The sequence below is a fragment of the Macaca nemestrina genome, chromosome 10 (assembly GCF_043159975.1).
Source record: "Macaca nemestrina isolate mMacNem1 chromosome 10, mMacNem.hap1, whole genome shotgun sequence".
Taxonomy (NCBI): domain Eukaryota; kingdom Metazoa; phylum Chordata; class Mammalia; order Primates; family Cercopithecidae; genus Macaca; species Macaca nemestrina.
Window position 1 is genome coordinate 134,545,176 of NC_092134.1, and position 15,477 is coordinate 134,560,652.

The window sequence follows — 15,477 nt, forward strand, 5'->3', positions numbered from 1 at the left end:
GATATTAGCCCTGGCAAAGTGCCTTGGCAGGTAAGAGAGGGACGATTTTGATGCCACAGACTCAGTGGAATCTTTTATTAATATATTAACACTGGAGAAAGCTGATGACAGAATGCTAGACCTATGTTGAGTAATTCTTACTGTAAGTGAATCAAACCATTTCTTAATTGCAGATCAGCCCAGTGCCTGCACAATCAGCAGAGTCCATTTCAATGCCTGTTTGGGATTTGCATCCTCTTGCCCCGGTATCTTTTTTTGTTGTTGTTGTTATACTTCAAGTTCTAGGGTACATGTGCACAACGTGCAGGTTTCTTACATATGTACACACGTGCCATGTTGGTGTGCTGCACCCATTAACTCATCATTTACATTAGGTATATCTCCTAATGCTATCCCTCCCCCCTCCCCCCTCCCCCCTCTCCACAATAGGCCCCAGTGTGTGATGTTCCACTTCCTGTGTCCAAGTGATCTCATTGTTCAATTCCCACCTATGAGTGAGAATAAGCGGTGTTTAGTTTTCGGTTCTTGCGATAGTTTGCTGAGAATGGTGGTTTCCAGCTGCATCCATGTCCCTACAAAGGACCCGAGTTCATCCTTTTTTATGGCTGCATAGTATTCCATGGTGTATATGTGACACATTTTCTTTTTTTTTATTATTATTATTATTATACTTTAAGTTCTAGAGTACATGTGCATAACGTGCAGGTTTGTTACATATGTCTACTTGTGCCATGTTGCTGTGCTGCACCCATCAACTTGTCAGCACCCAACAACTCGTCATTTACATCAGGTATAACTCCCAGTGCAATCCCTCCCCCCTCCCCCCTCCCCATGATAGGCCCCGGTGTGTGATGCCCCCCTTCCCGAGTCCAAGTGATCTCATTGTTCAGTTCCCACCTGTGAGTGAGAACATGCAGTGTTTGGTTTTCTGTTCTTGTGATAGTTTGCTAAGAATGATGGATTCCAGCTGCATTCATGTCCCTACAAAGGACACAAATTCATCCTTTTTTATGGCTGCATAGTATTCCATGGTGTATATGTGCCACATTTTCTTAATCCAGTCTGTCACTGATGGACATTTGGGTTGATTCCAAGTCTTTGCTATTGTGAATAGTGCCGCAATAAACATATGTGTGCATGTGTCTTTATAGCAGCATGATTTATAATCCTTTGGGTATATACCCCGTAATGGGATGGCTGGGTCAAATGGTATTTCTAGTTTGAGATCCTTGAGGAATCGCCACACAGTCTTCCCCAATGGTTGAACTAGTTTACAGTCCCACCAACAGGGTAAAAGTGTTCCTATTTCTCCACATCCTCTCCAGCACCTGTTGTTTCCTGACTTTTTAATGATTGCCATTCTAACTGGTGTGAGATGGTATCTCATTGTGATTTCGGTTTGCATTTCTCTAATGGCGAGTGATGATGGACATTTTTTCATGTGTCTGTTGGCTGTATGAATGTCTTCTTTTGAGAAGTGTCTGTTCATATCCTTTGCCCACTTTTTGATGGGGTTGTTTGTTTTTTTCTTGTAAATTTGTTTGAGTTCTTTGTAGGTTCTGGATATTAGCCCTTTGTCAGATGAGTAGATTGCAAAAATTTTCTCCCATTCTGTAGGTTGCCTGTTCACTCTGATGGTAGTTTCTTTTGTTGTGCAGAAGCTCTTTAGTTTAATTAGACCCCATTTGTCAATTTTAGCTTTTGTTGCCTTTGCTTTTGGTGTTTTAGACATGAAGTCCTTGCCCATGCCTATGTCCTGAATGGTATTACCTAGGTTTTCTTCTAGGATTTTTATGGTTTTAGGTCTAACATTATGTCTCTAATCCATCTTGAATTAATTTTCATATAAGGAGTAAGGAAAGGATCCAGTTTCAGTTTTCTACTTATGGCTAGTCAATTTTCCCAGCACCATTTATTAAATAGGGAATCCTTTCCCCATTTCTTGTTTTTGTCAGGTTTGTCAAAGATCTGATGGCTGTAGATGTGTGGTATTATTTTTAAGGGCTCTGTTCTGTTCCATTGGTCTATATCTCTGTTTTGGTACCAGTACCATGCTGTTTTGGTTACTGTAGCCTTGTAGTATAGTTTGAAGTCAGGTAGTGTGATGCCTCTAGCTTTGTTCTTTTGGTTTAGGATTGTCTCGGCAATGCAGGCTCTTTTTTGGTTCCTTATGAACTTTAAAGCAGTTTTTTCCAATTCTGCAAAGAAAGTCGTTGGTGGCTTAATAAGGATGTCATTGAATCTATAAATTACCTTGGTGCCCCCGACATCTTACTAGAGATTTCACACCATTTTCAATGTTCATCTTAATGCACAAAAAATTCTAAACTTGACTCTTGCTGATATCAGCATCTATATCAGCAAGGGAACGTTGCAATCCCTTTCCTCCCTATTTATCTTCCAAGCCCAATTGCCTTGATTTTCTGTTACCAAATAAGCATAAGATCAACAAGGCCTCTCTCTTGTTTTTCAAAATTCTTTCATTTCTCTCTTTCTAAAAAGTGGATTCCAAATGAATCCATAGAATCTTATCGAAGGGACAGCCCAAGGAAACTTTATCAGTCTTTCTGATGCATTGAACATATTATTCAGTTGTAAATTCTAAAGCCTAACGACTCTGAAACAGGAGGTCCAGTTTTAATATTTCATCTCACTACTGACCTTTTTGGAAGCCCCAAAGGAGTTTCTTCACACAGTAAAATGGATGGCTGGGCAGAATATGAATATCTTATTGAAGGCATAAGAAGAGGGAGAGAAGATAAAGAATTACATCTAAAGAAATTAAGTCACATGGCTAAGGTCACTGTAGTAAATGAGGAAAAATTAATTTGATCTTCTGAGCATTCCTTCTCTTCTCTTTGTAATTCCAGTTTAACTGGATGTTGTTTTCAATTTAGAAAATATAGCAAATTGTTCATTAGCCATGAGTATCACTCTGCTATCCACCACTTTCTAAGAAGACGCTTATCTTTAGAACAAGGCTAATACTAAATTACAGGAAATTGAGTAATTGTGGGAAGCTAGAGAAGCATAGTGTGTATAATGGGTCTCACTCAGTTAGATCCACCTGTCAAGGCTGAGTCCCTTTCTGGAGTCTCTAGAAAAGAACCCATTTTTTGTCCACATTCCTTGGCCCTCTTCCATCTTCAATGCCAGCAATAGCCAGTTGAGCCTCCCATCACATCACATCACATTGCCCTGGCACTGGCTCTTCTGCCTCCCTCTTCTACATTTAACAACCTTATGGTTACATTGAGTCCGTCTGGATAATCCAGGATAACCTCTCTAAATTCAAGTCAATTGATTGGCAGATGTAATTTCCATTTGTCATGTAAGTTAACATAGTCACTTGTCTGGGAATTAGGAAGTGTGTGACTTCGGGAGGCCGTTAATCTTCATAGCACACACAGGATGGATATCTTACCCCTCTAGACGTGGTTTGGTTCGGTGCGAATTGGAGAGACTCACCCAGGCTGCTTCCAGATATTTGCATGAGAACATGAATGAGTTTATGTATAATTAGTTGTTATACAAATATTTGTGATTTAAAGTATATATCTATGCAAAAGTGTAAATCACAAACTGAGATGGCAAAAATTTACTTTCAGTAACCATTGACATTTAATGCACGTTTTGATATTTTTGAGCAATCTTATTTTTTGTTTTTTATTTATACTACTTTTGATTGTTTTCTTTTTCCTGCTCTCCTATGGGGCCCTTGGAAATGTTTTATAATTCTATTTTAGTTGATCTGTATAGTTTTTGAGTGTATCTCTCTGAATAGCATTTTTAGTGATTCTTCTATGTATTCGTTTACATGTACATAGCTTGTCATAGTCTAGTGGTGTACACTTTTTAACAGTTTTAGTGAAGTAAGGGAAACTTACATCCCTTTATAATTTTTAGGTCAAAGTTAATTTATTATTTTTCAGTTTTGTAGGTCAGAAATCTGAACTGGGGTTCACCGAGTTAAATTCATGTGTCAAGGTTGAGTTACTTCCTAGAGGCTCTAGAGAAGAATGTCATTTCATTTCCACATTTCCTGTCTCTCTTCCATCTTCAGTGTTAGCAACTCAAGTGAAAAAGGAAGATATATTGTGTTTGCCCACTTTCCCCCTTTCTGTTATTTTTACTTCATTCTTGATGTTCCACAAATTCCTCTTCTATTCTTTCCTTTATGTTTAGAGAACTTCATTTGGCCACTACTTAAAGATAGGTTTGTTGGAAAGAAATTCTCCTAGGTTTCTAGCTTTTCTTTTTTTCTTAGAATGCCTGGATTTCCTGTCCATTAATGAAGGATATTTTTATTGAACATAAACCTCTGGTAGACCATTTCTTCCTTTGAGCACTTTAAATGTTTGTGCTCCTTTCTACTGTTATTTCTGGTGATAATAACCACTGTTATTCGTATTGTATTTTCCCTGTGACTATGATGTCATTTCCTTCTTACTGCTTTCAAGATTTTGTCTTTAATTTTCAGAAATTGGACAATGATGTTCCCTGGCACGGATTGCATTGGTTGTACTCTGGTTGGGATTTGCTCAGCTTCCTGAATCTATAGGTTGATGCCCTTTACCATGTTTGGAAATTTTTTGACTGTTATTTCTCTGAGTCCTCTTTCAACATCAACCTCTTTGGTCTGTTTTTCTGAAACTCAGAATGCATGAATAGTACATCATTTGTTGTAACCTTTCATATTCATGATATGATGTACAATTTTTTTCAATTATTTTACCCTGTATTGTTTAGAGTATATGATTTCTATTGATCCAACCTCAAGAATACTGTCTTTCCTCCATCATTTCCTTTATGCTATTTATCACACGCAATAAAGGTTTTTTTAGACATTATATTTTTCATTTCTAAAATATCTGTTTTCTTATTTTATGTAATTCTTATTTTTCTGCTGACAAATTTTTCCTTTCCATTCATTTTGAGTGTCTACATTGACCTCATGAAGGATGGGTATAACAGCTCCTATAAAGTCTTTGGTCATTTTAATACCTAAGTCATTTCGAGGTTGTTATTTCTTGATTGTTTTATTCCTTGAGAAATGGTTGATTTTTTTGTGAGTTGTCTTAAGTACATTGAGTAATTTTCTGTTTTATCTTGCACAGAGGGATTTTCTCTGTTTGCAATACACAGAAAACCCAATAAGGGTAGGTTTGGACATTGCGGGTGAAGGCACTCATGGTAAATTATGCTCCCACTGACTCAAATGGCCAGGGAGTTTGTCCCACTAACATTTTTGGTGCTTTTCCCTAGATCAATCTTTCTGGCACTTATGAGCTAATATGTTAAGTATTTAATATCACACCATACACACAGATATAAAGACAACAAAAAACAGTGCATCAAATGGGTCCAAAAGGCCCTATCCACAAAGTCTTCCTAACTTTGGGGTGTGTGTGTGTGTGAGTGTGTGTGTGTGCACTGTTTGTTCAATCCTCACCAGTTGAACTCAGGCCCTTCTTTTTCCTTTTCCTTTCTAAACTTGCTTATTAGAGGCTATCACACTAGCCAGGAGGCCCTGCTATCTTCTATTTGAGTATTTATAGAATGTAGAAAAATGAGGGTAAACTATAAAGAATGACTGGAGGCCTGCATGGTGCAGTGACTCATGCCTGTAATATCAGTACTTTGAGAGGCAGAGGTGGGAGGACTGCTTAAGGCCAGGAGTTCTAAACCAGCGTGGGTGACATAGTGAGACTCCTTTGTCTTTATAAAACATTAAAACATTATCCAGGCATGATGGTGTGTGCCTGTTGTCCTAGTCATTTGGGAGGTTGAGGTGGGAGGAAAAGAAGGGAAGGGATGAGAAGGGTATGGCACGGGAGGGGAGGGTTGGCTTTCTTTTTTTTCCCTCTTGGCTTCTTGCCCTTCTTTCTAGCGTGCCTCCCAGTAGGGACTCTTGTATCTCCTCACATGCTATTGTCCTCCATCCCTCAGCACCCCTTCCCCCAACCCCCAGAACCAAGTAGAATGGTGATTTGTACACGTATATCCAGCAGGGGTATACTAATTTGACTCCCTACTCTCCTTGAAGCTTTGCAATATGTTGGGATGGTTCTGTAGGGACTTTGGTGTCCTTTGGGTCAGGAAGATCTCAGGCCCAGCCCGAATCCCTAAAGCAATTGACATCAGAATAGAGGTAAAGAAGTTATCAGGAAATATAGAGAAAGTGTCTTCAGGCCAGTATGCAAGACACATTTAAAGCATTATTGCCACTACTTAATTGTTAACTGAATAATCATCTGAATGTAACAACTTTGGGAGATCTTTAATATTTCTATCTAAAGTTATCTGGAGAAGAGAGCAAAATCTGTAAGTGTCACTTGGAAGTCTGTTTCAGTTCTCCCATGTGGTACTCAGTTTTCAAAAACTTCCCAATCCTACTCATTAATGAGCAACATAATGGAAGAATATTTATTTACCAATTACAAACATTTTATTCAACATGTTAGCTACCAGTTCCCATGGACTTTCAGCAAATCCTATTAATCAGCTTGTAGGATCCTTCACTTTCTCTTCCAAAGGCCAGGTCTTTGGGCCGTGTTCCATCCCTGTTGCCAAAATTATTATAAGCTAGTAACTTAGCTTGTCACTTGTTATACTTGCAGAAGGCACAAGATGGTTTATTATTTATAGAAGTGCTAGCAGTAGCCAGAGGAACATCATCGTACTGTTTCTTCAAACTTCAGTCCCCTACAGGTATAAGATTAGAACCCAATGTCACATGTGCCTGTAGTGGTGTCCATCAAAAGAGAAATCTCAAAAATAGGAAACTCTGGTCTTAAAACCTTTGGTCACTGTAAGTAACCTGTCCATCTTTCCTTCTGAGGAAGAAAGGAGACTTCAGCCTTACCCTGGAATGGAAGCAAATATCTCTGGAGAGAAGAAGAGATGTATCTTTAAACAAGTCTGCCTTCTGACCAAGAGGGATACACTATTTCTAAATCCCAAGGCTCTTTGCCGTGACCTGGTCTTGGGCAAAGTGAATGAGACTCCTAGGCACAAAATGTAAGAAGGCATTCAATAGGTTGCAGGGTCCTAAAACCAAGTGGCTGCTCAAACTTTGCACCCTGCGTGCCTTGCTCACCTGATCCTAGTTGAGGCCCTTCTGTTTGCTCATCAAACGTACTGTTTGCTCATAAGATAAGACCTAGACCATGCAGAAGTGCAATACATTCATGGAGAATTTTTTTCCCAACATCCATCCCTAAGACCAAGATTACACAGTTGCCCAAGATTGTAGAGTATTCTGAATATAGCATCTATTTTCTTCCTGGACAGAACTAAATCCATCAGAAGTAATGTTTAAAGAACTGTTTCTTTCTTTTGCATGCAATTTGTTTTTCTTTTAGATTAAGAGATGAGTCCAGAGGTAAGGGGGACAGGAGGAGGACTGTGACATCATGGATGACACTATCCTTTGAGAGCACCGGAGCAGTTAGAAAAGACTGAAAGGAAAGAGTAATCTTATTTCATAAGGGGTATGTCATTTTATGATTTAAATTAAATCTGTGATTGTCACTTAGCAAAATTGCTAAAATCATTATCAGAATATCATGAGAGGAGGAAGAAAGAGAAATAAAATATAAAACCGTTTTGGAGGTAAATAGAAGACCGCCATAAACAAGCTATCTACAGAATTATGGGGCTTAGGAATTCACAGTACCCTAAAAACAAGAACACAGCTTTGAGCATTTCTATACTCTAATTTTTAAAAATTAAGTATATTTTGTGAATTTTTCACCCACAAATTATTTTAACTGGAAGCCGTCACAGCTCGCTAATCAGCAGTTGGTGAAGGACTAAAGCAGCCCAAATCTTTCCTGTCTCAGAGTAAGGCCTGCTCGGTAGCAAGTGTGAGCTGGGGCTGTATGTGCAGAAATCAGAGCCTAAGTATGGTAAGTTGGACATTTCAGAGATAAGGAAGGCAGCTGGTCTGTGTGAAATCTTGTATCAATAACTGATTTTATTTTTTCAGTCGTAATTATGGAATTTGTGCTTTTCATTATTATATCTTCATAGACCATGATTTTTAACTTTAGATCAATTTACATTTTATGCCAGATAATTCTGTTGCGAGGGGCTGTCATGTGCATTGTGAGATATTTAGCAGCATCCTTGTCCTCGTACAGTTACCAGGTAAAATACAGGGTGTGTCAGTTCAATCTGAATTTCAAACAAGCAGCAAATAATTGTCATTGTCTGTGTATACAATTATCAATGCTGCAGGTCTGTAATTGGTCCTCCATGGCACACTTATATCATGATGTAAACTTATATTATGGTTATCACAAGCAATACTTATTTATAAATTTATTCTTCATGTTTTTTGTTTGTTTGTTTGTTTTGTTTTGTTTTTTGTCTGAAGTGTAAATGTAACTGGGCCTCCTATATTTTTATTTGCTAAATCTGGTAACATTACAATAGATGCGAGCAGCATCCCTCCTTAACTGAAAATGTCTCCAGGCATTATTAAATGTCCCCTAGGGGGCAAAATTGCCCTGTGTTGAGAACCACTGTCCTAAAGGGATGACATCCTCTGCACTTGGAAATCTCATGGTCTGTTCTCTGGATATTTTAATTTTATTCACACATTTAAAATTTCATTTTAGGCCTGCAATGTCCAGGTTATTTTTCTAGGGTTTACTTTTTGTTCTATTGATTACTATATAATTGACTTTTTAAACTACTTTCTGCAATGTTGAAAATTTGTCTTTTGACTTTACTGCTGAAAACTGTATTATTTCCTTGCGATATATTCTTTCCTTTTTTAGAGAGAACATGATTGCTCTTCAAAATCTGCTTCCAATTATTTCATTTTAAGTATTTATTACTGTTTATCTTAAACTTGCAATTTTGTTCTTTTATTTAACCTGCTGTTTTTACATGCTTTTTAATTACATTTTTAAGAGGAGACGTTCTTACTAAATTTAATTCTGTAAACTGGCTGTCCCTGATTTGTTTTTCTTTTCAAATCTTTATTTATTTTTCTTTCTTTACATAGTGACTTTCATAGAATGAGATCCTGTATTTGTTACTATCTTCTGAGCCTTCTATATTTTTACTTACTAAACCTGGTAACTCTGCACTAGATGCCAGCAGCAGTCCTCCAATTTTGCTTACTTAAAATCTTACTGATTTTTAAATATGTGTCCTTGCCTTCCTTACACAGTTAACCAATTGAGTAAAATTTTATTGTTACTCCAAAGATTCAGATTCTAGAGTCCAAGTCTGTTGTACATGGTCAAGATTGTAACATTTTTGATGGTCAATGTTGCTTAGTGTTTTTAACTGAAAATATGAATGGAATATGGTTTATATTTGGAAATAACTCTTAGTGATGTGCGTTTCGATTGACTTTGTTTCATATCCTCCAAGTTTTCACTAAGCTGTAGACTCTACTAATTATTTTCATTTGAGTTTTCCTTCCTAATTTTAAATTATCAATGGATCATCATTTTTAGGATAGGAACTAAATCTGTATGTGTTTATACATGTAAATCTGATTTTATGTACACTCTATACACATAAATGTATATTATAATTATTGATGTATTTCTATTCTATTCTAATGCTTATGCAACATATTAATAAAATTTAATAATAATCTATTATATTGTTCACAGTGCCTAATGTAAAATGTATTATCAATACATTAGAATTTTACTATTCAATACATAATCTCCATATATGGTGCAAACAAGGTAGCAATCTTTTCTGCTTAATTTAAATCTGCAAGTATTTTCAATAATGCTCAATATATCATAGAATATAATGAGAAAAGAAGAGGTAGGTGAAAGAGACAAATGTGTAGCCCTCCTGTTCTTCTTCTTCCTTTTGTTTTCTCAGAATATCATCACTCATATCAGGCATGTTTATAAAAATGAGAGATTATGTCCTTTTTGGCATATTTCATCTTCTTTAGGACACAAAGAGAAGCTTGCTTCAGTTTGCTGTCACGTAAAATTAGAAGACATGAATGGCCAGATGGATGGAAAAATAGCAGCACACTACTAAAAGTCCTTGCCACAACACTGTCTAGAATAGGATAAGAAAATGTTAGTATGATACTGATGAACTGATGCACAGCAGAGGAGTAGAAATGAAATTATAGCTTTTATAGGTCTTACATGGGCTTCTCTGCTGGGATCCCTGGAATAAACACCGTGTAGCTTCATCTGTCTGGTGTGGCTCCATAAGGACAGGAGTAAGAGAAAAATGGAGGCCAGTGTTTCCACAAAAGGAAGGATGAACATCCTCTGAAGGAGAAACAGAGAAGTGAAATCATGCATGGTCTCCATATAGTTAAATGTCAAGTTGCCTTTTATTATTACCCATTCTTGGATTAAACTATTTATTATTTCTTTCAAAATGAAAGTTGTGCAGAAAGAGATCATTGCCTCTAGTACAACAAAAAGAAGCACCTTGTGAATTCTCTATTTCATCCAGAGGAAAATGGGTTTGGAGAAGTTGGCTACCTTGAAGAAATGGAAGACACTAAGTGGCTGGTACAGTACAAGCAGAAATAGTTGGATCCTGTCCAGAGAATGTCAAAACTTACTGCAAGATTCTTAGAATCAGGCATTTTCTCATAGCCTATATTGAAAGAGATAGCTAAAATTGTTTCCACAGGAAACATATCCTGGAGATGGCCAAGCAGTTGAGAATAAAATCAATCAGGGAGACCTTTCAGTTCCTGGTTCAATGATGTTTACCAATACAATGAATCCATTTCCCACAATCCCCATTATGAATTATACAACAGGAACTATTATAAACAATGCCTCCTGAATGCTTGACATGCCCGTACATAGTGAATGTCTGCCTTCAATACACCATTGACTGATTGATTCTAGCTGCACTCTTATAGATTTATGTATCCGAAGGAGTGACTTCTTTCTGTTTTTTTGATGGCCATTGGTGGAGTCTGGAGAGATCCAAGTGTGCTCTAAAATTAGATTTCAACTAAATTGTAAAATATACAAGTTTTTTTTCCCCCTTGAAGGTATCAGCTAGTGATTTTCAAGGCAAATATTATATTCCCTGCTGCTATTGACTCTGGTTATATTTTACATGGAAAGTTCTGCATTCAAATTTGAACCCCGATTTGTTAACATGCAAAATTAAAGTAGATTCTCCTTTATAGTTCTATAATGCCATCCTTTGCTTAAAAATTATTCATTTGTGTGATGTATCCCTTTGATTCAGCTATCACCCTGGGCTAGAAACTCTAAGCCCCCATCTAGAAAAATGCAGTGTATCTTTAGAGTTTATGATCAGCATATTTCTTCATTGTCAACCTCACCAATACAGATTGATTAAAAAATATGCAAGTTTAAGAAAATGGAGAAAACAGCTCTCTGATATAATACCAAAATCTTTTAGAGAGTATGGAAGTTTTAGGCTGGGCGCAGTGGCTCATGCCTGAAATCCCAGCACTTTAAGAGGCCGAGGCAGGTGGATCACCTGAGGTCAGGAGTTCGAGGCCAGCCTGGCCAACATGGTGAAACCTTGTCTCTACTAAAATACAGAAATTAGCTGGGCGTAGTGGCGTACACCTGTAATCCCAGTTACTTGGGAGCCTAAGGCAGAAGAATCACGTGAACCCGGGAGGCAGAGGTTTCAGTGAGCCAAGATCACGCCACTGCACTCCAGCCTGGGTGACGGAGTGAGATCTGTCTCAAAAAAAAAAAAAAAGGGAGTATGGAAGTTTTAAAACATATGATATATACTTTGGCACTTCTTCTATTGATATCTTAGGAGTCTGTGTACTCTCACCTTCAATCTAGAATGGTTTGTGACTAATTCAGCTAATAAAAATGCTATAAGAATTCTGAAGCTAAATCATAAAAAACTATGCAGATTTTTCGTAATCACTGCAACATTTACTCTTGGAGTCCTAAGCCACATGTAAGTAGTCCAACTACTCTGAGGTCACAATGTCCAAACCACATGCAGTGGCCATGTGCAGGCCCTTTGGCTCATTGTCCCACATGAGCCCAGCTTGTAAGTCCTTTAACCCCAGGTACTAAACCTATGAGCCAAGAAAACTGTATTTGACCTTTCTAATATGGTAGTTACTTGCCACATGTCACACATGGCTTTTTAAATTCACATTAATAAAAATTAAATAAGATTAAAAGTACAGAGCCTCAGTATTACTAACCATTTTTCAAATGCTTACTAGCCACAAGTGACTATTGACTATTTTATAGCCAACATACATAGAGGATATTTCTATCATTGCCTATCATTGACATTTCTATTTATCAGCTCCACCTTAGATAAGTTCAGCCCCTAGTCACTTGAATTGCCTCCAGTTGTTCATAACTTTCTGGCTAAAGGCTTAGACATTCTGGAACAAAAAGAAGTCATCCCTGCTTGCCTTGAACAAAACGCTAACCCTACAGAATCTTTAAGTGTATTAGTCTATTCTCGCATTGCTATAAAGAAACACTCGAAACTGGGTAATTTATAAAGAAAAGAGGTTTAATTGGCTCATGGCTTCACAAGCTGTACAGGAAGCATGGCAGCATCTGTTTCTGGGGAGGCCTCAGGAAATGTATAATGATGGCGGAAGGCAATGGGGAATCAGATACATCTTCATGTGGTTGAAGCAGGAAGAAGAGAGAGAGTGGTGGGTGCCACACACTTTCAAGCAACCAAATCTTGTGATAACTCACTCACTATTGCCACAACACCACCAAGGGGGATGGTGTTAAACCATTAGAAACTGCCCTCCATGATCCAATCACCTCCCACTAGGCCCCACCTCCAACATTAGGGGTTGCAATTCAATATGAGACTTGAAGGAGAATAGAAATTCAAGCCATATCAACAAGCACCATAAAATGACTGTTATTTTACACCATAAAGTTTCTGGATGACTTTACTATACAGCAATAGAGCATCAGAATAGAATTATTTAGCATATGAATGGTATAAATATTTTGTTATTTCAAATTTCCATGTCTCTTTCTTTCTTCTATCACAAATAAAGGTATATATATCATCTTTATTTTCCTCAGTGTAAGAGGAACTTGTATAAATTTTCTATAATTTTTTCATACATTGAGCTGAACTTAATCTTAATTCTGATGAGGTCAAACCAGGAAAAGTAAATTCGTCACGTTCTTTGTGTAATGCAACTGCTGCATTTCCCTCCCAAAGTAGCTAGCCCAAAATTTAGTGACATTCAAAAACAATGGAGATATAATATAGACCTAAGAGGAGTCAAAGAAATGAATGAGTTGGACAGCCCACCAAAAGATACACTCTAGGTAAATTCACAAAAAAAACTCCATGACTAAAAGAAAGGCCAATTGTGGTAGGCAAATATGAAAGGCAAACAAAACTGAAACTGAAATAAACAAAGGGAAATTCAGGAAAATATTATATGCTGAAAGAGGGCTATTTTATTTGTCTTATTGAATATCTTCTTTGTTCCAGCCCTCTAGGAGGTGGGATGCAGCATTAAACACAACTATTTTTAAATGCCTTTAATAAGTTGACATTCTGAAAAGATGAACTCTAAACAGATAATAAAAATATATATCATACAGATATAAAATATAGTGTATAAGAAGTTGCAAGTGTAAGTACAGAGGGAGAATAGAAAGCATGTCAGCAGAAGGGTTGAAATTTTAAATAAGGTGATTAGGGAAGGACTCATTGAGAAGGTGATGTCTGAACAAAGACCTAAAATAGATAAAGACATTATCCATGTTTTGTCTGGGTAAAGTATATTCCAGACACAGGGAACAGCATTATCAGTGTGCTAACATTGGATGTACCTCGTGTGTCTGAGAAAGAACAAGGAAAGCAGTGTGGCTGGTACAGAGATGAGAGAGTGGGACCAGTAAGAATGAAGTCACAGAAGGAAGAGGCATGAGAGCAGCCATGTGGGCTTTGCCCAGCCAAGCCATGGATGTGGGGATGCCCAGGTCTTGTAGCCCACTCTTCACACCACTGTGCCCAGAAGACAGCACATACAGTCAAAAGAGATTATTTTAGAGCTTTAATATTTAACTCCTGCCGTGCTGTGCTTTGTGCTTGTGTGGTGCCTACTGCCCCTCTCCTGTGGCTGATTTCTCCCTTTTGGAATAAGAATGTTTACCTGATGCCTGTACAACAACTGTATATTGGAAGGAAATAAATTGTTCGGTTTTTGTTTTTGTTTTTGTTTTTTTTCACAGGCTCATAGCTGGAAGGAACTTGGCTTGAGTCTCAAATGAGACTTTGGACTTTGGACATTTGAATTGATGCTGCAACAAGTTAAGAATTGGGGGACTATTGTTGGGATGGAATGATTACATGTTTTTATGTGAAAAGGACATGAGTTGTCAGGGGACCAACGGCAGAATGCTATGGTTTGTACATGGTTTGTTTGTCCCCATCAGAACTCATATTGGGATTTGATCCCCAGTGTAGCGGTGTTGAGAGGTAGAGCTTAGTGAGAAGTGTTTGGGTCAAGGGTTGGATCCCTCATGAATGGTTTCATACCATTTTCAATGTAGTTGTTGAGTTCTCACTTTCACAAGACTGAATTTGTTCTGGGGGAGTGAATTGTTTTTCATGAGGGTGAATTGTTATGAAGCCAGGATGCCCTTTTGGTTTGTTCTGTCTTCACTTGTGCTGCTTCTGCTTTGACCTTCTCCACCATGGTTTGACCCAGCACAAAAGCCATCAGCAGAAACTAAGCAGATGTTGATGCCATGCTTCTTGTACAGCCTGCAGAACCATGAGCTAAATAAACCTCTTTTATTTATAAATTACTCAGCTTCAGGTATTCTTTATAGCAACACAAACAGACCAAGAAATTGGGGGATACTATTTTTTTTTAAATTTATTTATTATTATTATACTTTAAGTTGTAGGGTACATGTGCATAACGTGCAGGTTTGTTACATATGTATACTTGTGCCATGTTGCTGTGCTGCACCCATCAACTCGTCATTTACATCAGGTATAACTCCCAATGCAATCCCTCCCCCCTCCCCCCTCCCCATGATAGGCCCCGGTGTGTGATGTTCCCCTTCCTGAGTCCGAGTGATCTCATTGTTCAGTTCCCACCTATGAGTGAGAACATGCGGTGTTTGGTTTTCTGTTCTTGTGACAGTTTGCTAAGAATGATGGATTCCAGCTGCATCCAAGTCCCTACAAAGGACTCAAACTCATCCTTTTTTATGGCTGCATAGTATTCTATGGTGTATATGTGCCACATTTTCTTAATCCAATCTGTCACTGATGGACATTTGGGTTGATTCCAAGTCTTTGCTATTGTGAATAGTGCTGCAATAAACATACGTGTGCATGTGTCTTTATAGCAGCATAATTTATAATCCTTTGGGTATATACCCAGTAATGGGATGGCTGGGTCATATGGTACATCTAGTTCTAGATCCTTGAGGAATCGCCATACTGTTTTCCATAATGGTTGAACTAGTTTACAATCCCACCAACAGT

At 37.8% G+C, this 15,477-nt stretch overlaps 1 long non-coding RNA gene across 1 annotated transcript in view; it reads left to right on the forward strand.

The window, feature by feature from the left end:
- LOC105499950 (uncharacterized) overlaps positions 1 to 14,771 on the forward strand; it is a 186,778-nt gene extending 172,007 nt beyond the window's left edge. Inside the window, exon 4 of the long non-coding RNA XR_011608603.1 lies at positions 14,208 to 14,771. This is a non-coding gene — a long non-coding RNA (uncharacterized lncRNA). The remainder of the gene's footprint in view (positions 1 to 14,207) is intronic.
- The last annotated feature ends 706 nt before the right edge of the window (positions 14,772 to 15,477 follow it).